The sequence below is a fragment of the Pseudorca crassidens genome, chromosome 11 (genome assembly GCF_039906515.1).
Source record: "Pseudorca crassidens isolate mPseCra1 chromosome 11, mPseCra1.hap1, whole genome shotgun sequence".
In the NCBI taxonomy this organism is placed as follows: Eukaryota; Metazoa; Chordata; class Mammalia; order Artiodactyla; family Delphinidae; genus Pseudorca; species Pseudorca crassidens.
In genome coordinates this window covers 15580233-15607034 of record NC_090306.1, presented here as the reverse complement: position 1 = coordinate 15607034, position 26802 = coordinate 15580233, and the positions used below count along the sequence as shown (strand labels likewise).

General features: G+C 38.7%; 1 long non-coding RNA gene and 1 pseudogene across 1 annotated transcript in view; one reads left to right on the top strand and one right to left on the bottom strand.

Moving 5' to 3' along the window:
• The window catches only part of LOC137201691 (uncharacterized), a 247764-nt gene that overhangs the window by 86036 nt on the left and 134926 nt on the right, over positions 1-26802 (bottom strand). The window lies entirely within an intron of this gene.
• On the top strand, positions 7760-9236 carry LOC137202783 (lysosomal dipeptide transporter MFSD1 pseudogene; annotated as a pseudogene).

Below are 26802 nucleotides of genomic sequence, written 5' to 3'. Positions count from 1 at the left end.
AGTTTAGCTAGCTGTGTGGAACACCTCTTACTTCCTGCCTCTGAGTATCCCTTCTCTATAAAAGGTTTTAAATTAAGACCACAAAGCTACTCTAGCCCCTTATCTATAGCAACAACATCCATTTGTGCCATTTCTTCCCTTAATTCTTCCTTAAGTGAAAGATGGGCACCACGGAGTAGAAGCTACTGTCATGGTAATACATGACTGGGAGCATCCTCTTAGCTGGTAATATACAGCACTGGCCTTCTGATGCATTGCTGACCCAACCTAACCCAGGAACTATAACGGGGTCCCATTAATGAAAGCACTAAATAAATTGTACAGTCTTTCAGCAGCCAAATACAAGGAGAAACACAAGTTTCACTTGGGCGCTGTTGTCTTAGTTACACATGACAACTCCTGGATACAAACTGTGCTTAAGGCAAACTGTGACACACACACACACACAGTCTCACACACATACAGTCTCACACACTGCCCATATATCATCCGAAGCTCCTTAGCACTTGGTCTATACTTCCATATACACCTTCACCTTCACTGCCCCAGGCCTTGTGATTCACCCTACTTAGGCCACACCCAGCTTCACTTGAAGAAAAACAAACTAACAAAAGTCTCAGTCAGAACAACCTACCTGGACTTCTACTTTCTTGGCATATGCTTCAGACCTGGGCCCCTCTAGCCAAAACAGGCTATTTACCTAATAAACTAATTTGTACTGAGGTATTAAGTTACTAGATTATGCATTTCCCATACCATATACATTTGAAGCTTATTAGGGGAAGCCAGAAATGACAGTACCTTCAGATAAGTGACCACTGGTGGGAATTTGGGGGAAAGAAAAGTCATCAAAGGATACCAGCTTAGGAACTGGCTAGCCATTTGTTCTACCCACACACATGTATTCACCTTGTTAAACATCCACTAAGGAGAAAACAAGGGATAGCAGATAAGGATAAATCCTAGTTGCCAGAATTCCATTCAATTCAGTAACTGAATTGATATCGTTCCTGAATAGGGTCCCTATTTTCAAGAATCTTACAGTCTGGGGTGCTTGGCCATGTGTCAGTCTTGAAGTCAAAGGCTCTATAACTTACATCCACTAGAATATATGCTCCATGAGGGCAAAGACCCCCGTTTGGCAACTATCAAGTCAGTGTCTTGCACTGAGCTCATTCAACAGTTGGTGAATGAATGAATACTAGTAGTATGGTCTTACAAATGCTTCTTAGCCCATTTTCCCTTCCATGAAATAGGAAGGACAATATTCACTTCACAAGACTTTTATGTAGATCAGATGACACAGAGATGGATTCCTTTGGCACAGAGAGCTTGCAACATATAAATAAGCCAGACCAGCATACAAGGACATAGACTAGATTAGGAAAACTGATAGTGGAACAGATTTGGAACAATCTGTGTTGAGAGAGCTAAAAATTAACTACACTCTCACTATATAGCTAACCAGGGAGGTGTAAGAAAGTAAAGGACTGAGTCTTAAATTCCAGACATCCCATAATAATCAAAATATGGTGATGGGGCATCAGAGGTGATATGTGATCCTTAAAATGGGCATGATAATACAATACGGCTGAGGATCCAGAACATTCTGTTTTGTCCCCAGCTCTCACAATGCTAACAAGTCATTAATTAATTCTGCGTCCTGGTTATCATTAAAAAGGCTCTAACCAACTAAAGAGTTATTTAAGACCGGTAAATATGAAACACGGGAAAGAGAAATGAAAAACTTTCTCCAGGGCTTTGCTTAACTTTGAAATATGTCTCCATTTTTACCATAGATCGTAACTGTCCCTCTCCAATGAAGATCCAAACAAGAATTTATTTCCAAGGTGATATAATAGTTAATGAATATATTACTGTATTAGGTACCGTGTCAGACACTAAATCACGTTATTTTGAGTCGCTGTCTCACAAAATCTAGTCTGTTACACAAAGTCCTGCCATCCAATATACAAATACTTTAAATTGTTCCTCCAGTAGGAGTAAAAGAAAAATTGTACTGACTTATTACTGGGAATGTGTGAAATACTGAGCCATCTTGGTAGCACAGTCAGTACCCTCCAAAGAGAGTTTTCTCTCAAATGACAGAGGATACTTCATGGGGAGAACAAACCTCATTAGCACCAGAGTTTAAACCTGTGATTAGCCGTTGAGCCCATAAGGTTTGTGACCATGAAACATGTTGCTATTTCTCATCTTGGAACCTGAGAACAAAACAGTATTTGAACACAGAACCTACTGTTTGACCTGTCTTTCATTCCAGTTCCTTGATTATAGCCCATGGAGAGAACATGGTACACTTATCACTAAGCTAACTGGTTCATCATAAAATACATCCATTTGATCATTCAACACACATTAATTAACCACCTATTATGCCCAGGAACTTGACAAAGATAAGCAAGATAAGACCTTGTGAGGGACACAGACGTGGACACCATTGCTTTACAGCATTCGAAGTGCGACCACTGCAGAACAAAGTCAAATGGAACATAGACCATGAGGGTCAACAAAGTCATCAAAGAAGTGGTGACAACTGAGCTGAATATTAAAGAATCAAAAGAATATTTTTCAGCCACAGGTGATAAAGGGGATCATTCCAGTCAGCAAGAAAAGTATTTCAAAGACACGGATTGAAATAAGCAAACTGATTTTGGGAACAGCGAGTCACCTGTCCCCAATAGGTAGAGCAAGAGGGGACAGGAGAGGTAACTGAAAAGGTGGATTAAAGCCCAATCATGAATGTTCTTTATTAATTCATACACAAATATTCATTGGGCATTTAACTATTTGCTAGAAATTATCTTAGATAATGTAGGCACATGGCAAACAAAATCCCTGCCCTAGAGTCTAGCATATGCTACACTGAAGAATTTAGACCTTAGTTTGAAAGCAACAGAGTTAAGCAGGAAAAACAGCACAAGCAGATTTAGAGAGGTAACTCTTTCGAGAGTGTGAAGAATGAACTGGAACAGAGGAAACTAGACACAGTAAGATGAGTCAGAAGGTTACGTCAATAGAGCAGATGAGTCCTGCTTCTGCTATGTCTTCCATGAAACATCATGGTCTTCTCACATACGTATCTTCATCAGGAATCTGTAGAGAATATTCATTCCAAAATTTCATTATTACTTGACTGAGTTCTCACAAGAGATGTGCGTTTTTTCTCAAACCTTCAATTTCTACACAAAGAATATATTCTTGTTAGAGCCGCATCATCTTGCACCACTAGATACTATCAGTCATTCTGACTCATTTCCTGAACTTTTAGTTGCTCCAAGAGAAGCTCATTTTGTCCAAGACAGTTGAGACAGGGCCAAACAGACTAAAGCCACCTATAAGGGCCCAGTGAAGTTTCAATTTCCAGAGAACCTCCAAAGGAACAGATGAATCAAGACTCCTGGAAGCCAGAGAAGAGGAACTAGAAACCGGTTTCCTTCCTCTAAACCATGCTTCCTGAGGTAATTAGGACCTCCCAGATCTACGATCTTCCAAACTCTATCCATTTCGTATGTATCCCAGAGTCTCAAGAATTGCCCAAAGCCTTGAGATTCATGTGAGAGAGCCCTAGATATTTATTCTTTTGTCTATGGAACTTCACACCTTTACAGCTATTATTTCATTGGCTCCTTGTAACCATCAAAGGAATAAGGCAAATCATATGTAATCGGACCCATTTTAAAGATGGAAAATCTAAAACCAAGAGAGAGCAAGACTTTGACCCAAAGGTATGTGCTCGTAAGTAGCAGAATCAGAACGAGCATCGAGAGACTGACTCCGTATCCACTCCTAGACTACACTCTTTGCTTTACCTCCATAGTGCCTCCTAAGCCATCAGTCATTGCCTCTCTCCTATCGTGCCTACACGTCTGCAAAACAATTCCTTGCTCTCCTAATGTTGATAAATAACCTCCTTTTTGTCAACCTAGACTTCATGAAGCAATCACTCTTATTTTCTAAAGCTCAAAGCCATCTACATTAACCACTAAATAAAATCTCTTTCCTTTAATGATCCCCTTCATCTTCCTCTCCAACCTCCTCCGAGTTGCTGAGAAGTTGAGCTCTAGTCAACCCACATCGACCCCAGTGAGCTGCAGGCTATTTTTAGTTCAAGACTGACATGTTCAGGCAGCAAAAAGAGCCAGGGAGACGCCAAACTCCGTATCCACCCTGGAAATGAACAAAAATGGGAAGCAAGCCGGCTGGTTCGGTGTCCCTTCAGATTTATTATAAATTGTCCGAGGGAACTTGGTGAATTAGCAGTGAATCCATTCGAGGAATGCTTTGCCTCGGCCAATCCTGGAGCTGACTCTGCTAAACCTAGGCCACCTGAGGTCTTTCAAAAATATTACTCTCACAAAAAGTCCACACAGCTCAACACTGCCGCCAAGAACAAGGCCCAGAAAACACAGCGGCAAGCTTGGTGCCGGCCCCACTGTGCAGTTACAGGAGGTGAGAGAGGAAACATCTCCTAAGTAGGAGTCAGAAAATCTAGATTCCTGACACTGAGGAGCCACGGGACACTGAGAAAGTCAGAGCGTGTGGCCTTGCCTGGCAGCCTCCTCAGGACTCCCTCTGCCTCAGCCACGCTGAACCCCCTTCACCCAAAGTCACACCCTTCCAGGAGTAGCCTGCATACAATGACTAATCAAGGGATAAAGGACTGGAAGCTCTGGCCCAATGTGAGGCATCTCTGACGGGCCCTTTCAGCTCCAGAGCTCCCCATGGGGTCAGCAGAGGCTGCCAGCCTGGGCCTCTATCTAGCTGGGCTCCTCACCTGCCCAGCCCTGCCGATAGGTCTCACCCCAAGGACACTCCCTAATACACAACCATAACAAAAACCCCTGTCTCAGAGCATGAATCCTGGAGAACCCAACGTGCAACACCAATAAATCGACGTCATTGACACTAACAGTGAACTCCAACAAAACAACACTCTAACGAGAATCCTCTGAAAATAAAATTTCTTTACTTAGGTGAAGAAATCTTCACAAACCGTGCGAAGCCACACCGGTGCTGTAGGGTTAGAGAAGGTCTCGGCTAAGTTCCAATAAAATGCAGCAGTTCTGGTTCAAGGTGGCAATGTAGAAAGGTCCTGAACTCACTTTCTCTCATGGATACACCAGGTCTACAGCTACATATGGAACAACTAACCTCTGAAAAAACCTAACGGCTGACCGAGCAATGACGACACATCTGACCAATGAGAAGAAAACCATGTCGAAGTGGAAACAGAAGAGGAGAAAAGAGAGAGGAGAAGGCCAGAAGATGTGACACAGCCACAAGCCAAAGAACACTTGGGGCCACCAGCAGCTGGAAGAGGCAAGGAAGAATCTTCCCCTAGAGCCCTCAGAGGGAGAACAGCCCTGGTGACACCTTGACTTTGGAGTTCTGGCCTCCAGAACTGTGAGAAGATCAATTTCTGCTGTGTAAAGGCAAAAAATTTAAAAATTATATTAAATTAAATATAGCCTTCTGCTTCCATTTCTTCACAATTGAGTGCAAGCAGATCCTGGATGCAATCATGGAATCAGAGAACTGTCTTCTCTCCCCTCAGCCGCTTTAGCCTTCTCTACAATCCCCCTGCATTTGGTCCTGTACTACCTCCAGTGCCTAATGCCTTCCTGCTCTCCAACCCCCTCTTTCATATCAGTGGGAAAATAAGAGGATGCCAAAAGCCTGAACTGTCTCAGACATATCACTGGAATTATATTTCTTGGTTGACAGATTCTGATGGTGGGCTCTGTGATAAGCGTTCAGATCCCCTTTTCGGGGCTGAAGGGCCTATTTCTCAGTGGCTGTAAGAGCTGCTGGCAGACTCCTCAACTCTCAGCCCTCTCCAGGAACTGCCTTCAGCTGAAGACAGCTGCATCCCCCATAAACAGAAGCCCATAAGATGACTAGTCAGTACACAAGTTTCCTGACTCTCTCACCCCAACTCGGGGCAACTCTGCAGGGCCTCCCCAGCTTCTGAGCTCCCCGTGAAGTTGGCTGAGGCTACGTGGAGACTGCATCACAGCCCAATTTCTACCTCTGTCCAATGCCTCTTCCTTTCCTTCCCCAACAAATACTGGGCCCCTAATAAGTTCCCTGCACACTAATGTCTGTCTCAGAGTCTGCTTCAGTTATTACCAGTAGCCTCTGAGAAAGCAAATATGAAGATGAGGTTTTGGTATTTGAATATTCTCTGGCTGACTAGCAATGAGAACCCCATCACTGGTGGTGGATCTCAGGTAACTCCAGGTCCTCCTACCTGCCCTCCACCTACTCAACATGGACCAGAAGAAGCCAGAAGAATATTATAAAACTAGATTCTAAGAAACCTGGATCGAAGTAGACAGTGCAATTGTTATTTTCACCCGTGGTGAACTGGGATGGTACACCAGTGGGAAGAAACGGTTTAGCAGGTGCAATGTATCAGGGCTTGGAGAATTTGAGGAAATAGACATTCTAAGAAAAATATAATTAGAGCAGTTTCTGAGAATTTATGCTCTGGAGAAAAAGAATGAAAGTCTGGTGGTTATAAATCGTTAATTAAAAGCTATATGTGAAATAAAGTTGGAGGACTCATACTTCCTGATTTCAAACTTACTACAAAGATACAGTAATCAAGACAGGGCAGTACTGGTATAAAGACAGACATATAAATCAATGGAGTCCAGTAATAAATTCATATATTGATAGTTTTTGACAATGGTACCAAGTCTATTCAATAGGGAAAGAATAGTCTCTTCAATAAGTGATGTTGGGACAACTGGATATCCACATACAAAAGAATAAGGTTGAACCTCTAACTCAGAATATACAAAAAATTAACACAAAGTGGATCAAATACTTAAATTTAAGAACTGAAACTATAAATAAGTTCATTTGTATCATTTTTTAAGATTCCACATATAGGCGATATCATATGATATTTGTCTTTCTCTGCCTGACTTACTTCACTATGATAATCTCTAGGTCCATCCATGTTGCTACAAATGGCATTATTTCATTCTTTTTTATGGCTGAGTAATAACTCAGGCACAGAAAACTTATGGTTACCAAAGGGGAAGGGGGAGAGGGATAAATTAGGAGTTCTGGATTAACGTATACACACTACTATATATAAAAAATATATAACCAATAAGGACCTACTGTACAGCACAGAGAATTATACTCAGTATCTTGTAATAATCTAACACAATGAATCTGAAAAAGGATAGATATATATAATTGAATCACTTTGCTGTACAACTAAAACTAACACAACATTGTACATCAACTATATTTCAATAAATAAATAAAGAACTAAAACTGTAAAACCCTTAGAAGAAAATACAGGGGCAAACCCTCACGACCTTAGATTTGGCAATGGTTTCTTAAACATGAAACCAGAAGCACAGGCAACAAAATTAGATAAATTGAACTTCACTAAAATGAAAGATTTCTGTGTATCAAAAGTACACTGTCAGGAGTCACTGTCGTCTCTCGGTCTCTGTTGGCCCAATGGAGGATGAGGAAGCAGGGGCGCCGCTGCCGCAACGAGGCCAGCAGAGGCGCCCCCGTTACCTCCCCCTGCCCCCGGGGCGCTGCCGGCCCTCTGCGACCCCAGTCGCCTGGCGCACCAGCTTTTGGTGCTGTTGCTTCCTTGGTTTCGGCAGCTGTTTTTGCTATGATAATCCTGCTGCCCTTCAGACTCAGGTTAAACGGGATATTCAGGTGAATACCACGAAATTCATGACGCTGCATGCCTGGTATTCTTGGCCCAACGTAGTTTTGTGTTTCTTTGGTGGCTTTTTGATAGACTGCGTGTCTGGAATACGATGGGGCGCCGTTATGTTTAGTTGCTTTGTTTGCGTTGGACAGGTTGTTTTTGCTATGGGTGGAATATTTCGTGCTTTTTGGCTGATGGAATTTAGAAGGTTTGTGTTTGGGATTGGTGGGGAGTCCTTAGCAGTTGCCCAGAATACATATGCTGTGAGTTGGTTTAAAGGCAAAGAATTAAACTTGGTGTTTGGACTCCAGCTTAGCATGGCTAGAATTGGAAGTACAGTAAACATGAACCCCACGGGATGGCTGTATTCTAAGGTTGAAGCTTCATTGGGTTCTGGTCACACAACCCTTGGGGTCACACTTATGATCGGGGGTATAACATGTCTTCTTTCACTAGTCTGTGCCTTGGCCCTTGCTTACTCGGATCAGAGAGCAGAATGAATCCTTCGTAAAGAGCAAGGAAAAACAGCTGAAGTTATCAAGTTCACTGATGTGAAGGACTTCTCCTTCCCCCTGTGGCTCATATTCATCATCTGTGTCTGCTATTATGTTGCTGTGTTCCCTTTCACTGGACTTGGGCAAGTTTTCTTACAGAGAAATCTGGCTTTTCCTCCCAGGCAGCGAGTGCTATTAACAGTATTGTGTATGTAACATCAGCTCCCATGTCCCCAATATTTGGGCTTCTAGTGGATAAAACAGGAAAGAACATCATCTGGGTTCTGTGTGCAGTGGTGACCACTCTTGCTTCCCATATGATGCTGGCCTTCAGGTTGTGGAACCCTTGGATTGCTATGTGTCTCCTGGGACTCTCTACTCATTGCCTGCCTGTACATTGTGGCCAATGGTGGCATTTGTAGTTCCCAAACATCAACTGGGAACTGCATACGGCTTCATGCAGTCCATTCAGAATCTTGGGTTGGCAGTCATTTCCATCATTGCTGGCATGATATTGGATATTTGGGGATATCTGTTTTTAGAAGTTTTCTTCATTGCCTGTGTTTCTTTCTCACTTTTATCTGTGGTCTTACTCTACTTGGTGAATCGTGCCCAAGGTGGGAACCTAAATTATTCCGCAAGACAAAGGGAAGAAATAAAACTTTCTCATGCAGAATGAGAAGTTTAAATGACTGTGTCATGAGAATGGGCTGCACACATCATTGGTTTGAAAACTTCCATTTTTTTTTTTTTAATTTAGAGTTTAGTCGTTAGGAAAAATAATGGTCTGGAGAATTATTATATTTATATTTTGAATACATCTATTTTAAAGTATAACTGTGAGGACTATTTTAGCCTGTGTCTTTTGTATTGCTGAAGAATTCTGCTTTGGAATAGGCTCATCAATGATGAAGTTTAGAAAATTGCATCTGGTACATGCAGGTGATTTTCAGTAAGGACAGTAAATAATGGAAATCTTTGGATCTTGTATTGAGATAATTTCCACAAAGTGTATCTTAGGAATATGGCCTTTGCTTTATCTTAAAGCAAAAAAAAAAAAGTTTTTGAGGGGGTAGAATGGATATTTTATATAGAATAAACAATGGCATTTTAATAGGCATTCCCTTTTGTAATAGGGAATATTTGAAAGATATTTTTATGAAGCCTCATTTCCACAAATAGCAGATTGTGCTCTGCTCTCTTTAGTTACCAGAGGTTGCTGAGCAGTGACCCTTTCGAGCTTCTTTATTTCTGTTACTGAGGACCCTAATTCCCAGGGACATAATTTTGTGGTACAAACTTTTTGTATGGTTTTTCTTATAGTCCAATTAATTACTAAAAAACGTCCTGTAAACTATGATAATTGCATACCTACAAGGATAAACAAACATTGCAAAAGAAAAAAAAAAGGTACACTATCAGAAGAGTGAAAAGACAAACCACGGAATGGGGGAAAGCATTTCCGAAACACATATCTGATAAGAGTTTAATATCCAAAGAACGCCTCCATGACAAAAAGACAATCCCAGTAAAAAATGAGCCAAGGGGCTTCCCCGGTGGTGCAGTGGTTGAGAATCCGCCTGTCAATGCAGGGGACACGGGTTCGAGCCCTGGTCTGGGAAGATTCCACATGCTGCGGAGCAACTAAGCCCATGCGCCACAACTACTGAAGCCCACGAGCCTAGAGCCTGTGCTCCGCAACAAGAGAAGCCACCGTAATGAGAAGCCTGTGCACCGCAACAAAGAGGCCCCACTCTCTGCAACTAGAGAAAGCCCGTGTGCAGCAACAAAGACTCAACGCAGCCAAAGATAAAATAAATAAAATTTTAAAATGAGCAAAGGACTAAGACATTTTTCCAAAGAAGATATACAAATGAACAAGCACATTGCTGTCTTGAGTCATTACGGAAATGCAACTCAAAACCCCAATGAGATCCCACTTTACACTCACTAGGTGACCGGTCAAAAATATAAACAATAACAAATATCGACCATAATGTGGAAAATTGGAACCCTCCTACATTGCTGATGGGAATTAAAATCACGCAGCTGCTTTGAAAAACAGTCTGGCAGTTCCTCAAAAAGTTAAACATAGAGTTACCATATGATCCAGCAATTCTACTCCTATGTGTATACCTGGGAGAATTCAAAAATATATGTCAAAAAAAACTTGTACATGAATGTTCACAGCAGCATTATTTATAACATCCAAAAGGTGGAGACAACCCAAATGTCCATCAACTGATGAGTGGATAAACAAAATATGCTATATCCAAACAGTGGATTATTATTTAATCATAAAAAGGAATTGAAGTACTGATACATGCTATAATACGGATGAACCTTGAAAACATCCTGAGTAAAAGAAACCAGACACAAAAATCACATATTTCATTAAAACTTATATGAAATGCATGGAATAGACAAATCCATAGAGACAAAGTAGATTAGTGCTTTCCAGAAGCTAGAAGAAGGGAATGAAGAGTATTATGGGCTCAGGGTTTCTTTCTGGGGTGATGGAAATGTTTTGAAATAGAAATGTTTTGAATTAGAAGTACAACTTTATGAATATACTAAAACCAAAGAATTTTACACTTTAAAAGGGTGAATGTTATGATATGTGAATTACATCTCAATTCTTTAAAATCCAAAGTTTGGGGAAAAAATAAACAGCTAAGTGTGAAAGTCAGGAGGTCTCCGTGGCAGCACATAATCTTATCTCCTGCAGCTGGAGGACAGAGAACGCTGAGGAATAGGCCCAGTACTTAGCAGAGTTCCAAAGAAAATTAATTTCTCAATCCACTATGCTAAGGTCAAGGCTGTTGCTGGCAAAGAATGGGACTGTGAGATATGGGATAGGAGTCATCTAAGTTGATGCATTATAAATCCAGAATCCATAGATTCCTCTAAGTCCTCCAAGTATGTGTAGAAGTGGCCCACTCCTCCCTGTTAAGGACAATTGCTTCCCCCTTGCTCAAACTAGAGGTCGAGGCTTCCCTCCTGCTCCCAAAGAAGACTCAGCGATTTTTAATCTATAGTTGGTACCCAAGCACTTTGGCATCCTTTTGCCAAAGAAGCAGTATGCAAGAAAGGCATCATCATCCTGTCAAGAATAACTGGCCCTGATCATCATTAGGAGATAAGGCAGGGTGGAATATATTTGGCAGCCCGGTGATCCATTTGGGCATCTCTGGGTATTCTTTTGCCCAATTTTGAAGGTAAACCAATGAGAGCAACAGCCATAGCCTGTAAAGGGCATGGTGACCAGGGGCTCAACTAGCTCAGAAGATAAGCCAACTAGACCAGAAGAGATGCAAGCTGAGGATGAGGGCAACATAAAATAGATAAAGAGATGGGAGTGGATGACTGTCAATTGCCACTCAAGCCCAGCTTACTAATACAGACCTTGGTTTATCCCACTAACTATCCTCCTGTAAGCTTCCCTCACAGAAACGGGTCCAACAGAATGCTGGAGGACCTCCTCCCAGAAGTGATACTTAAAAAGTGGATTTAAGTAGTATAAGGGGTAGACTGAAGTGGATGCTATAATGTGAAGCCCTGTCCCTTCAGGACTACAGACTTAACTTCTCCCACTACAGAAGTATTGTCACATAACAGCCCTTAGCCATCAGGCCTTTCTATAAATGCCCTCAGTTAAAGACAGCCTTCTTGCCCAAGGTCACATCCTCTTACCAGGGGCTGCCTGCATTTACGACAGATCAACATGGGGCTATAACAGCCTGGCCCCCTCAACTTAATGCAGGACAGCTCTGCAGGGCACCCATCCTCTGAGGTTAGTGGTAGCTTTTGCCGAGATTGTATCACAGCTCTCTCTGCCCAATCCTGCTTCCTTCTCTTCTGCCACAGGTGTTGATCTCAAGAGCATTCACTCAATAAACATCCTGTTGGCCGCGGGTCGACAGGCTGTCCTGGTGGACTTGGGCTCCGCAGCCCCGGCTGCCTGCTCCTTGTTTGTGTCCTGAAGATTAGTGTGCCGAGTTGGTCTGTTCATTAAGATTAAACATGTAAACAAGAACCACTTAAAAAAAAAATAAATTAAAAAAATTAAAATAAACATCCTGTTTGCAAATTTCTGTCTCAGAGTGTGCTCTCTAGGCAACCTGACCCGCAACATTTATAATTACACCATAATGGAAAACACTACATTTTAAGCTTCTTATCTGTAAGTTAATGTTATTTCAGCTCCTCTTAATTCTGGTGATTTATCTTTTAATAATCCTTGATTAATTTACTATGAAACATCACCAATTGAGAACTTTTCCTACATTATTCAAGTCTCCAAAAGCCTACTCATACTTTTAGTCTCAATAAATGACCTCACTTCATTGAAATCAAGGCTAAACATTAATTCTCTTAATCTCCTTCCTCCCACTCCTAAATTTCTTTGTGTGCTCAACACATATTTTTATCTTTTTTTCTTTCTCAGATAATAAAGTGTCTCTTTCCATACCAAGGTTAATTCTTACTACTTAGTTCTTTACTCTATGGTTTCCTGACTTCTCCAAAACAATATTTCATCAAAGTCTTTAATCTCTCCATCTGAAAGTTTACTTCCTTTGAGTGTATTAATATCCAAAACATATTCCATCAAAGTCTTTAATCTCTCTATACAAGTCTCTTTCCTTTTAGTCTATAAATACCATTGCTTATTTAAAAACCAAAAACAAAACTTGAGGTCTATCTTGTTTCTCTCTTATTCTTTACCAACAAACAAGGTGGGGAAATGTATAATCACGTATCTACTCCATTTTGAGTCCACAGTTCAATAAACTACAATCTGTATTCTATCCACAACGCTCTACTGAAATATCACTCTGAAAAGTCACCATGACTTCCTAATAGTCAGATCCAATGATTTTTTCCTTAGTCCTTTTTTTTCTCAACCATTCTATGATATTTTACATCATTTAGTCTTGTCTTATTCTTAAAATTCTCTCCTCATTACATTTTCCAAGAAGCTGTTTTGCCCAGGTTCTCAAACTCTTTAACGACATCTTTTTCAGTTTCCACCCCCCAACCAACCTCAATTATGGGCACTTTCAAAGTTCTGTTCTTGGTTGTTTTCTCTTTCAATTCTAATCTTCCTCTTTTAGTGATCCCTTTTTCCCCATCTTGAACTATAAAAATATGATTCTCAAAAATAAAACCACTAATTTGACACTTTTATTTGGGCTCTAAACTCAAGTTTTTACCATGAAACAATATATTAATTACTGAATTAAAATAACTATACTTCATTATGTTGTGAATGTTTCTATTCCCAGTTTACTAAGTACTTATGCTAAATTTGTGTTGAATATAATCAATGCTTTTTCAGGATTTACTGAGATAATATATATTTTATCCTTTACATATTAGATTCCCTGATAGTCAACTATCTTTGTCTTCCTGAAATAAATCCTGATTTAACACGTTGTGTTTTTTTTCCAGATTCCTAAATTGATAGGCACAAATGAGACTGACCCACAAACTTTATTGAAACTATCTTCATTAGGTTTTGTATTAAGGCTATTTTTTCCTATGATCTAAAAATTTTTATAGAATATGAGAAGTGTCAGTTTCATAACAGTTCCAAGTACTTGCCCACAACATCTTCTGAGTCTAGAAAACTCATTTTTAAGGTAGTTCTTAAAACATCACAGTTCTTCCATGGTTTCTTATCTATTCAGATTTTTTAATCTTACATGTCAATTTAGCTAGACAAAATGCAAAACCATTTTTAAAAATACATTACTGGGCTAGCAGCACCCAAAAAAAGAAATCCTAAGAGGCCTAAATTCACATAAAAGTTGGAATCCAGCTGGATAGCTCTCTGGTGATTGGGTTTTAACGGGACTCAAACATAAGGGAAAGAACACAAAGCCTTGATTCTTTACAAAGTAGAAAAGCAAATCAAAGAATCCTGCATAAAAGCATAAGTTAGTGAAGTAAAGGGAAAGAATTACAGGAAGATACCAAATGTATACTGCTGCAGCCTTGGCTCTGGGAGAAGGGGGATAGACATTCCGCCTGGAGAACTCATAATTATAGGCTGTCCCATGGTGGAATCAGAAGTGAAATTTATATTACCTCTGTTACTGGAAAAACTCCAAACGGAAATGAAGTTTAAAGTAGCCCTAGGACAGTAGTGCCCCCAGGCACCTGACAAAAACAAACATTTTTTTCTGGAGAAATACATTGCAACCCTCTCTCAAATAATTTCCAAATCTAAATTTCCAAGGTTAGGAGCTCAACAATAAAAACAAAGAAAAGAAGAAACATGCAACTATGAGTAAAAACTAGCAGAATCAAGAAGAGAAAAAAATCACACATGCAACAATTACATATATTAGAATGACCAGATACTGAATAAAAGGTAATTATATAATAAGAATATAATTAATAAAAATAAATAATATATTTATGTAGTAATATAAGAAATAGTGTACTGAAAGTATAAATGAAGGAACAAAATTGACCATGCAGATTTGAAGATAAAACCAAATAAAACCTCTAAAAATGAAAATATAATTGAAATTAGAAACAACATTGGTTTAAATATATGAATAAACAAAGTAGAAGAGAGAATTAGAAAATTAGAAAATATTTTTGAAGAACTTATTCAGAAGAATTTCTCAGATGGAAAATTAGGGAGAAAACAAGAGCTAAGAAACCAAGAAAACAGAGTGAGAAAATACACAGAATGTATCACAAAGAAACCATTAGATGGAAAACAAAAGAGTTTAAGAGGTAGGGTGTATACGATGAAATAGAGTTACAAGAAAGACTAAAGAGAATGGGAAGAAATTTTTAAATAGATAAGAGCTGATAATTTTCCAGATTTTTTTTAAAGTAAAAAATATATATATAAATCCTCACAATCAGGAGGCAACAAACCCCAGGAGGGAAAAATCAAAAGAAATCCACACTGAGGCACATTGTTGTGAAATTATAGAAGACTGAAAACAAAAAGAAGATCTTACAAGCCACCAGAGAGAGAAAATAGATTTCCTACAACAGAATGACAGACTGATGACTAATCTCTCAAAAGTAACAATGGAAGCTAAAAGAATTGTGGAATATCTTCAAAACACTGAGAGAACAATTTTCAGACAGAAGTGTATTCCCATCAACACCATCTTTCAAGAATAAAGGTGAAATAAGGGCATCTACAAAAGAATAAAACCTCAAAGAGTTTATTAATAATAGCCATCACTAGAGGAATGTATAAAGTAAGTACTTCATGAAGAAGGAAAATAACTTCTTAGGCAAGGGCTAAGATGCAAGATATGCCAACAATCAATGAAAATGGCAAACATGAGGTGAATCTGAAAAAGCACTGTATAAATCAATAGCAACAGCATCTAATGTGGCAGTTAAAATATTAAGATAGAACTAAAATACTAATCAAAATTTGAGCATTCTAAGTCTTTATACTGTCTAGCAGGAGGGTAACTACAAAAAGATTAGAATGAAGTGTATATATCTTTATTAGTAGAAGAGGAAAATAAGAAAAACAACTTAATCTAAAAGTACACAATAACAGAAAAGAAAAAAAGAAAGTGGGCTGAAGAAAAGGCCCATAATAAGATGGTAGAAATGAATTCAAGTATATTAATTACAATAAATGTAAATGGAATAAACTATTCTGTTAAAAGATAAAATCAACCATTTATAGCTTATATTAAAACAACTTTAATACATAAAATGCAAATAATAGTAATATCTATAGTGACTAGCTTATGGGATTAAAAATTAGTAGAAAAAATAAAATTCAGAGCAAATTAGAATATAACTTGGAAGAGAACTGACATAAAATATGAATGATCCTATAATCAGTGAAGGCATTCAATCAAAAGTTAAAAGTCTTTTCATAAAAAGAATCAAGCATTTCTCTCTCCTTTGTTGTATAATTATACGTCAGGATAACCGAATAATTGATGAAGGATTATTTCTTTTTATAAAAATATTTCAGCTAATAAACAAAGAAGAACTTATAGAATTAAACATTGTGAGTTGAAATCATTAATGAAATAACAAATCTAGGCAATAATGATCAATGGCTATAAAGCTGCATAGAGCAGTCATCATGGGCTTCATTTTAAAAATGGCATTAAGACTTAGAAAAGGTGAGGGAGTTCACCATGTCAAATGCTCAGGGAAGAATACTCCAGGCAGAGGGAACAATCACTGCAAAGGCCCTTCACTCAATGGGAGTCTAGCACTTTGTTAAAATGTACAAAAAGGAGACCCAAGAGGCTAGGAAAAATGATGACAGGAGATGGAACCAGATTGTACCAGGAGCCAAATAATGAGCAACTGGTAGAATGGAACTGGTATCAGCTGAATGGAGGACGACTGGGTGGAGGAGGTTTGGTAGTTGAAATCAGGAGCTTAGTTTTGAATATGTTAAGTTTAAGATGTTTATAGGACATCCAAGTGAAATTGTCATATAGGCAACTGAATATACAAACGTGGAATTCTGGGCCAGAAATTAAAATGTGGGAACCATCATCATATAAATGGTACTTACAGCCAGGGAACTGCATTAAGATCACTAAGGGAAAGAGACTGACAGAAAAACACAGACAACTAGGACTGAGTTTTGGAGAATGATTCAGGAGAAAATAGCATTTTCCACCTTCTTATATACTGTATACAGTTGTCCCTCATGGATACAGATTGATTCTGGGATGCCATGGATATCAAAACGTGTGGATGCTTAAGTCCCTTATATAAAATGTCATACTACATTCAGTTGGCCCTCTATATCTGTGGATATGGAACCCACAGAAAGGAAGGGCTGACTGTAATTTATTATGTATTGTATTTATTTTACAATATTACAAATTATGTATTACAGTGTTATGTTTTGTATTTTATGAACTATAAGAATGTAAAATCGCATAATGAGGACTTCCCTGGTGATGCAGTCGTTAAGAATCCACCTGCCAATGCAGGGGACACGGGTTCGATCCCTGGTCCAGGAAGATCCCACATGCCGCAGAGCAACTAAGCCCGTGTGCTGCAACTACTGAGCCTGTGCGTCACAACTACTGAAGCCCATGCGCCTAGAGCCCATGCTCCACAACAAGAGAAGCCACTGGAAGGAGAAGCCTGAGCACCGCAACGACGAGTAGCCCCTGCTCAATGCAACTAGAGAAAGTCCACGAGCAGCAGAGACCCAATGCAGCCAAAAATTTAAAAAAAAAAAAAAAAAAAAAAAAATCCCATAATGAAAGGGATTTTTGTCTTTTCTGTTCTGACCACTGATACATCACAAGGACAAAGAATAGTGTCTTGCTTAGTAGGTATTCAATAACCATCTGTTGAAAAGAATCTATGGATTTTGCTTTTCATGTTTGTTTTAGAAATTCTTCCACATGTTGAGGTCATAAAGATAGTCTTTCTTTTTTTCTCTAGTGTATTACATATTTGCCTTCCATATCTACTATCGTAATCCATATGGAACTGAATGATGTGAAGTAAGGATCTAATTTCATTTTTCACACATCTCTTTTCTACAGAATAAAGTTCAAAATTGTTAGCATAACATTCAAGGGCATTTAGATCTTCATGATCTAAATCTACTTTCTCTCTCCTATGTCATCTTTCATCGCCATCCTGTGGAGCCTTAGTTCAAATATGTTAAACTACTAGCAATTCTTGAGCTCTAGACAATGCAATATGATATGCAACAGGAAAATATGAAATTATTAAAAGATATAATCATGTGTGGATCATAAAACTGTACACCTAGAAAAAAGATTTTTTTTTCAAAAAAAGGTTTGCTGATAAGAACAAGAGTTAAAATATGTGCATCCATTAAAATGATTTTTGTAGGGAATTCCCTGGAGGCCTAGTCGTTGGGACTCTGAGCTTTCACTGCTGAGGGCCCAGGTTCAATCCCTGGTCGGGGAACTAGGATTCTGCAAGCCATGCAGTGAGGCCAAAAAATAAATAAATGGTGGCAATAAATAGAAGTGATAGCGAGCAGGGAACTAGTGACCACAGAAAAATTATTTTTTTCAAAAAATGTTTGTAAAGATACCAAATTACATGACACATGCTTATAAAAATCATATTAAATGATAAAAACAGAATTCCAAATTCTACCCACCTACCATATTGTTTAAATTGTTAAAAATTAAATATGGAATAAATGATTTAAGAGGCACACTACAATGATAATGGTCAATGTGTTTTGATGGTTGAATTTTCCCCATATGCTAAGTTTTATAAGTTGGTTTTATAATAAAAAATTTAAATAAAAGTATTTTATATTTGTACATAAATGCTAATACATCTTATCCCTGACCAGAGAACTTTCGCCAAATTTCAAATAAGGCCTTGGAAATGGGGACCTTAAGTATAATTTTTCATCAGTCATAACTACCCAAAAAATTGTAACACCCATTTAGGAATCTTTTTTTTTTTTTTTGTAGTAAACAGGCCTCTCACTGTTGTGGTCTCTCCTGTTGCGGAGCACAGGCTCCGGACACACAGGCTCAGCGGCCATGGTTCACGGGCCCAGCCGCTCCGTGGCATGTGGGATCTTCCCAGACCGGGGCACAAACCCGTGTCCCCTGCATCGGCAGGAGGACTCTCAACCACTGCGCCACCAGGGAAGCCCCATTTGGGAATCTTAATTCATCCCTAGAAAACAAATAGGTTCATTGTCACTAAGATTAACGAGTCTAAGTAATAAAGATATTTGGGGGAGGGGGTAATTTGTTAAGGTAGTATAATCTATAAGATGTTAAAAATAGCATTTACTGTATGTTTTCTAAGCTATAGCTATGAGCTATACTCATTACTTTAAATATATTATCTCATTTTAATTCTCAGAGTAGCCCTACAACACAGACATCATTATTTGCATTAGTGGTTAAGAGCATGTATCCATAGCTTTTCATCTTCATGTAGTAGAACCAAAAGAATGTTTACCAATAAGTCTTAAACACTCAGATAATATGAGCTTCTATTTTATACCTGGAAGTGTCCCTGGAGATCACTTACCCCAACATTTTAGAGATAAAGAAATTCCAGTACTCAGAGAGAAAATAGACTTGTTGATGACCACACATCTAGATAATAGGAATGACATCAATACCAGAATTACTGTTTCATCATTCTTTCCACTATATCACACTTCAATTCAATCACTGAACTCAAAACTCAAATCAAAATGATTGAATATTTCAAAATTCAAAAATTACCCTAACAGTACACTCCTCCCCAAAGTTTCTTTTCTGAAAAGATTACACATTATATATATATATTATATATATTGATATATATATAAAACACATATACATATAGAAATGTTTTTTTCTGAAAAGATTATATATATGTGTGTATATATATACCTATATATATTATATATAGAGAGATAGATGTAGGTTCACATGTCTGTTCACATAATTCTGAATACTGGAGCTCTTTGAAGACAATACCTGAGGCCACAAACTGATAGCCCACCTGCTTTTTGGGCATCTACAGAACAATCACTTGAATAGGCAGCACAGTTTTTAATATATAAATTCTCTATTAAAATGTCTATGAAGTAATTCTTCCTTTTGTTGCTAGTAAATGAAAACACTGTATCTTCTATAAAAAATTTCATTAAGGAATGCCATTCATAAGAAGATTCAATTAAGTATATGAAACTTATATGTCACTGTGACCTATATTGAGTTGTCCTCTAAGACAAGATAATCTTTTTTGTTGTTGTTCTGAGCTCATCTCTGGAACAAAAAGATCAAATTTCATTAAGAAAAACAGCTCTGTTCTCCCAGTTAGAGTCCCAGAGGAATCTGACTGTGTGAGATCTCCAGGGCACATGGTGGGAGAAAGACCACTCATGCTGTATCTCCCCACTCCACTCCACCCTCCCACACACACACACACACACTCCTTCCCACACATACACACATACAGTATCCCTTCCATTTGAGATTGACAAGAGTTAACCTTTTTTTTTTTTTTAAAGAAAGGAAATTATCAGAGCATTCACTCATTTTTGACTAAAGACCCAGAAAAGGCCATGCCTTAATCCAAAGATGATCCACTGAAAATCACAGCTAAATGCTCTCAGGACTGACTGACACGATCCCACCAAAACTGGCCTTTCTCTGAACACATACATTCCTCATCTGCCTCTTGCATCATAGACTCTTCCAGACTATTTAGCTAAAGTTACATCACTGTACAGAAATCCCCACGTACGGAGCAAAAGGCCATACTCTGCTTGAATAGCCTCAAATGATGTAAAACTCACCATTACTTCCTGCGGCAATCTGTGTTTTAGGGGGGCAGCTCGACTAGGAATTTTTCCCTGTCTTAGTCAGAGAGAGTCTGGTAATGTTTGCTTAAACGTCCCGTGGGTTATTAGACACGTCCACATCCACTCAGTAGTAATCATTAACCCCTATGTAAATGGCAGGTTTATTCTCTCATTCCTTCCATTTATCCAGCACTTTCTACATGCCTTCATATCTACGGAACCTTCAGCCATTAAAAATACGTACAACGGGGAATTCCCTGGTGGTCCAGTAGTTAAGACTCTGTGCCCTCACTGATGAGGGCCTGGGTTCAATCCCTGGTCAGGAAACTAAGATCCCAAAAACCTCGAGGTGTGGCCAAAGAAAATACATACAACAAAAATTAGGGTGTAGGCATCTGAGACTATAATTTTTTCTCATCTAGAAATGAAGTATTTTTTGTCAGTCATAGACTGGCTTCATCAGAATTATTTTGGTTAGCTCTGGGCCACCCCTCTAAAGATTATTCCGAAAATCTAGAAAGTCAAATTAAAAAAAAAAAAAAAAACTCAAGAGATTCTGACATACATCTCAATTTTAGGGACCATGGGTCTAAATAACTTCTCAAGTCTCTAAGAGTATCTTCAGTATACTCCAATCCAGCATCACACTGCGCTTATTAGTATTTACGCCAACTATGTCCACTAATTGTGATACCACCCTACAACTGTGAGAACAAGCCTTCTCAGTTCCCCACTGTGGCAGGCTGGGCTCCATGGGAAACAGGTTTTAGATCAGAGATTAGGATTCAGGAAGTTTACTGGGGGATATGAACTGTCAGGTAAGGAAATGAAGCAGGATTGGGCAGAGGGAGACACTGGGTTGAGATACCGCCATGAGAAAGACTGAAGCTGACTCACAGGGAGCTCTGAGGCTGGAACAGTTCTCCAGAGTTGTTTCAAGTTGGGACAAGGGGACTGGGTCTTTATACCTGGTGCTAACCTGTCACTGGATGTTTCCCTACCCCCGGAAGGGATCATGAACTTGGTGAGGTGGCTTTCTTCAGCCCAGGGCTGCTGATGGCTAAGCTCCTCAGCCCTGAAGGGGGACCTGGGCACACATCACAACATCTGGTTCACCTACCTTCACAAGAAACAAGATGGTAAGAGCTAAGCCAGAGCATTTCTCAGCAGAGAACCAGCAGGGGTTTTTTTGGTTGTTATTTGTTCTTGTTTTAATTGACGTATAGCTGATTTACAATGTGTTAGTTTCTGCTATACAGCAAAGTGATTCTGTTATACATATGTATACTTTTTTATTATTTTTTTCTTATTTTTAGAAATTTATTTTTTATTTATTGGGTCTTCGTTGCTTCATGCAGGCTTTCTCTAGTTGCAGTGAGCAGGGGCTGCTCTTCGTTGCGGTGCGCAGGCTTCTCATTGCGGTAGCTTCTCTTGCTGCGGAGCACGGCCTCTAGGCACGCAGGCTTCAGTAGTTGGGGTATGCAGGCTCATTAGTTGGGGCTCGCAGGCTCTAGAGCACAGGCTCAGTAGCTGTGGCACACAAACTTAGTTGCTCTGCTGCATGTGGGATCTTCCTGGACCAGGGCTCGAACCCATGTCCCCTGCATTGGCAGGCGGATTCTTAACCACTGCACCACCAGGGAAGTCGCTACATTTTTTTTTTAATATTCTTTTCCATTATGGTTTATCGCAGGATATTGAATATAGTTCCCCGTGCTATACAGTAAACCTTGTTGTTTACCCATCCTATGTATAAGAGTTTGCATCTGCTAACCCCAAACTCCCAATCCATCCCTCCTTCCACCCCCCCTTGGCAACCACAAGTCTGTTCTCTAGGAGAACCAGCAGTTTTTAAGTTGCCAAAAAGAGCACAACATTACTATCTTTCACTTCCTCCAATTTCAAGCACTGGATATTTATGGAATGACTCGCCACTAAAATGAAGCAGGAATGTCTATGTGAAATTATTTCTAACCCCTCAAACAGCACTTCTTAGGGTTTCTTCATGTTTATAATTTGATCAATCAGAATAAACTGCTTCCAAAATGGTCATTTTGTTTGTTTAAAAGATTTGTAATTAATACATGTATTTCTCCTTTAATGTTTCTTCGGAAAGAGGAGAAATCCTGATTCTTATGACAATCACATACTATAGCCCTTTCACAAAGCATTGCAATGAACAATCATTACAATTTCTCGGGAGCCAGGAAATGGCCCTTTTCCCTAACCTGCCTGATTCAGTAGATATATTAGACAAATAGATGAGATCATATCTTGGCACCTCCACATCAGATGGGGCCCTTCAGATGTCTAAGGAGATCACAACCTGCTATGAGAAATGGATGAGGGTGCAGATAGGATGTTCAATACTACACTTAAGAGTCAAATATCCTTGGTCTAAGTTCTGCTTCTGCTGCTTTTAGCTTCTGATATTGAACATTTCACTAAGTCTGAGTCCAACTTTCCTTGACTAGTAAAATAGGGATTACACCACATTCATCAGAGGTGTCATAATGATGACACAGGACTTTGTACACACATGCAAAGGCATCACCCCCATCCCAGAGTCCTCCATAATTGTATTTCTCTGCACTATCTTTACAACCAGCATACAAGCAGCTTGAGGCAGGCATTTTATTAAATCTCTGATTTAGACACATCACAAATGTTGCATATGATAATAGAACTACTTACTGTGTGCCATGTACTATGGCAAGTGCTTTACACACATAACCTAATTTAATTCTTCCAGCAAATCTATAAAGTGGATTCTTGTATCACATATTCCCATTTTACAATGAGGAGAGTGAACCTTAGAGGGGTCTGAGACATTCCAACCATCATATAAGGAGTAAAAGCAAAGCCTTTACAGCCTCTCACTCTGCTTCCCTTCCTCTTCTTAAAAGCTGTCAAAAGAGTAGAGACAGGAGAGAGAGAACATTTCTGAAATTCTCTGACACCATCCAATCTTGAAGCCATTAATAAAAATATAATTTTTTGTTAGATGCCAAGTGTTACTTTTAATACTTTTTAGTTTATTCTGTAAATAGATTTAGTTTTGTTTTGGATTTTTTGTGTTGGTTTTTGTTTTTGGTGCAAATAACAAAGGGATTTTTTCACCAAGAGTAGGGAAAAAAGAAATTGATGCTCCACTGTCAGAGAATGAACAAGCAAAGTTAGGCTGAAGGACACAAGAGGGACCAGAACCAGCACCACCTATTTCCATCCTCAGTCAAACAAAAGGGACACATCCTACTAACAAGAGGTTAATAACATCACATTCACAGATGAAAGATAAACCATTATAATCCCTTCAGGGCTGGACTTGCAGCTAAGCTACATTTTCTGTAACACTTCGCATTATCTTCTCGCAAAAAAATTACACTTTGAAATGCAAGTTAGAAAAATACAGAACACATGTGGAATACACTAGAAGCTTACACAAGTGACTTAATGTTAACATTTAGTGTGCACATGAATTAAGTGGCATGTTGTTTTTAAAATACAACCCCTAAACCCCATCTCCAGAATTGCTGACTCATAGATCCACCGTAGAGCTATGAAATCTGCATTTTTAACAAGTACCATGACTGGTTCTGATGCAGGTAGTTCACAACCATATTTTGAGAAAAAAATGGATTAAAAGAAAATCTTAACCCAGCCGGTGGTTTATATTCACATATAATAAAGTGAAATAAATATTGTATCAATATATACAAGTTTGCACTTCCCAGGCCTCAGTGAGGAAGAAAGAGGATGTGAGTGGAAAAGAAATCTCCTGATTAGAACAAAAGAAGGTCATGGATATGGAAATGGAGCTCCTAATTCCTTCCCCTGAGAGACAAAATTGTAGACTTCATAATACAGGAAAATAACTTCGGCCTCAGGCAAAAAGGAAAAGAAGGTACAAAAAGGGTCTAATTCGCTACCAAGAGCTGGTCACTGCTAAATAGACATTTCTCCAAAGAAGATATACAGATTGCCAACAAACTCTAGAAAAAATGCTCAACATCATTAATCATTAGAGAAATGCAAATCAAAACTACAATGCGATACCATCTCACACCGGTCAGAATGGCCATCATCAAAAAAATCTACAAACAGTAAATGCTGGAGAGGGTGTGGAGAAAAGGGAACCCTCATACACTGTTGGTGGGAATGTAAATTGATACAGCCACTATGGAGAACAGTATGGAGGTTCCTTAAAAAACTAAAAATAGAACTACCATACGACCCAGCAATCCCACTACTGGGCATATACCCTGAGAAAACCATAATTCAAAAAGAGTCATGTACCACAATGTTCACTACAACTCTATTTACAATAGCAAGGACATGGAAGCAACCTAAGTGTCCATCATCACATGAATGGATAAAGAAGATGTGGCACATATATACAACGGAATATTACTCAGCCATACAAAGAAACAAAATTGAGTTATTTGTAGTGAGGTGGATGGACCTAGAGTCTGTCATACAGAGTGAAGTAAGTCAGAAAGAGAAAAACAAATACCGTGTGCTAACACATATATATGGAATCTAAAAAAGAAAAAAAAGTGGTCATGAAGCACCTAGGGGCAAGATGGGAATAAAGATGCAGACCTACTAGAGAATGGACTTGAGAACACAGGGAGGGGGAAGGGTAAGCTGGAACAAAGTGAGAGAGCGGTAGTGTATATATGGACATATATACACTACCAAATGTAAAATAGATAGCTAGTGGGAAGCAGTCGCATAGCACAGGGAGATCAGCTCAGTGCTTTGTGACCAGCTAGAAGGGTGGGATAGGGAGGGTAGGAGGGAGGGAGACTCAAGAGGAAAGAGATATGGGAACATATGTATATGCATAACTGATTCACTTTGTTATAAAGCAGAAACTAACACACCATTGTAAAGCAATTATACTCCAATAAAAATGTTAAAAAAAAAAAAGAGCTGGTCAGTGGTCATCAGTGTGTCACTAAAAGTCCATCAATATGTAACAAGCTGTAGCAAGTTTTAAGAGTATCTGGAGAACATGCACAGGCTTAGGCATCTTCCACCATTAAAGACCTTTCAAAAGATGAACTGTTTGGGACTTCCCTGGCGGTCCAATGGTTAAGACTCCACGCTTCCAATGCAGGGGGCATAGGTTCGATGCCTGGTTGGGGAACTAAGATCCCACACGCCATGCGGCATGGCCAAAAAAAAAAAAAAAGGAAAGATTAACTGTTTACTTGTTCCTGCTCAAAGCAGAATACAAACAAATAATCTATAAGGGAAAAAAAATCTGAAAAGAAATATGTACATATACACATATATAATACATGTACATACATATATATATAAATGAACCGCTGTGCTGTGTGCCTGAAACTAACACAATATTGTAAATCAACTATGCTTCAATTAAAAATAATAACAATAAAATGAAAAAAAAATTTTAAAGCAGAGTAAGAACCATAATCAGACTAGGCAAAGGCTGGAAACAGTTGAAGATTTTAGGGGTTACTCTAATTGTTACCTTTTAAATATGTATGTCATTAATAATTAGTCAGTATTTGATGTTAGAAGTAAATAATTAATGTCTGGACTTTACTAAAGTTCTCTCATTCCAGAAATTGTATGACTGGAAAGCATACTATCTTCCTTCTTTCTCAAACATTCACATTAGTGTAAAAGCCTAGCCAAATGATATAGCCAGGTACCACCTTTAACATGATGGCACCTTCCAAAATTTCAGAACTCACGAGCAATATAAACAGCTCTGAAGACAACTCTGCACACAATGTCTGGGATCTCAGAAACAATTTTTTTTTCTTTATGTGGGGAAAGAAATGGCAACTGCTCCCTGGTTATCAAAAAGAAGATACAAAAATTTCAGATCACTTAAAAATAAAAAACTTACATAATAAAGTTAACATATTTACATGAAACCTTTCTAGACTCACAGAAACCATACTGAGTAATAAAATACTGAAAGCTTTCTCCTTGAGACAGAGGAGAAAAGTGACTTGTTATCACCACTTCTAATCAACACGGTACTGGGGTCTTAAACTTGGTCAGTGCAAAAAAAGGCAAAACAACAACAACAAAAAAACAGTAACGGGTATAAAATAAAAGGTCTGACTATTTGAAAGGAAGAAATAAAGCTGTAAGTCTTTCATTATTGGCAGATAACATGACTGTGTATATAAAAAAATCCAAAAGATTACAGACAAACTACTAGAATTCAACAAAGTTTCTAGACACAAAACCAACATACAAAACTCAATTATAATTGTATATACTGGCATCAAACAAACAAGACGAGATTTTTTAAATAG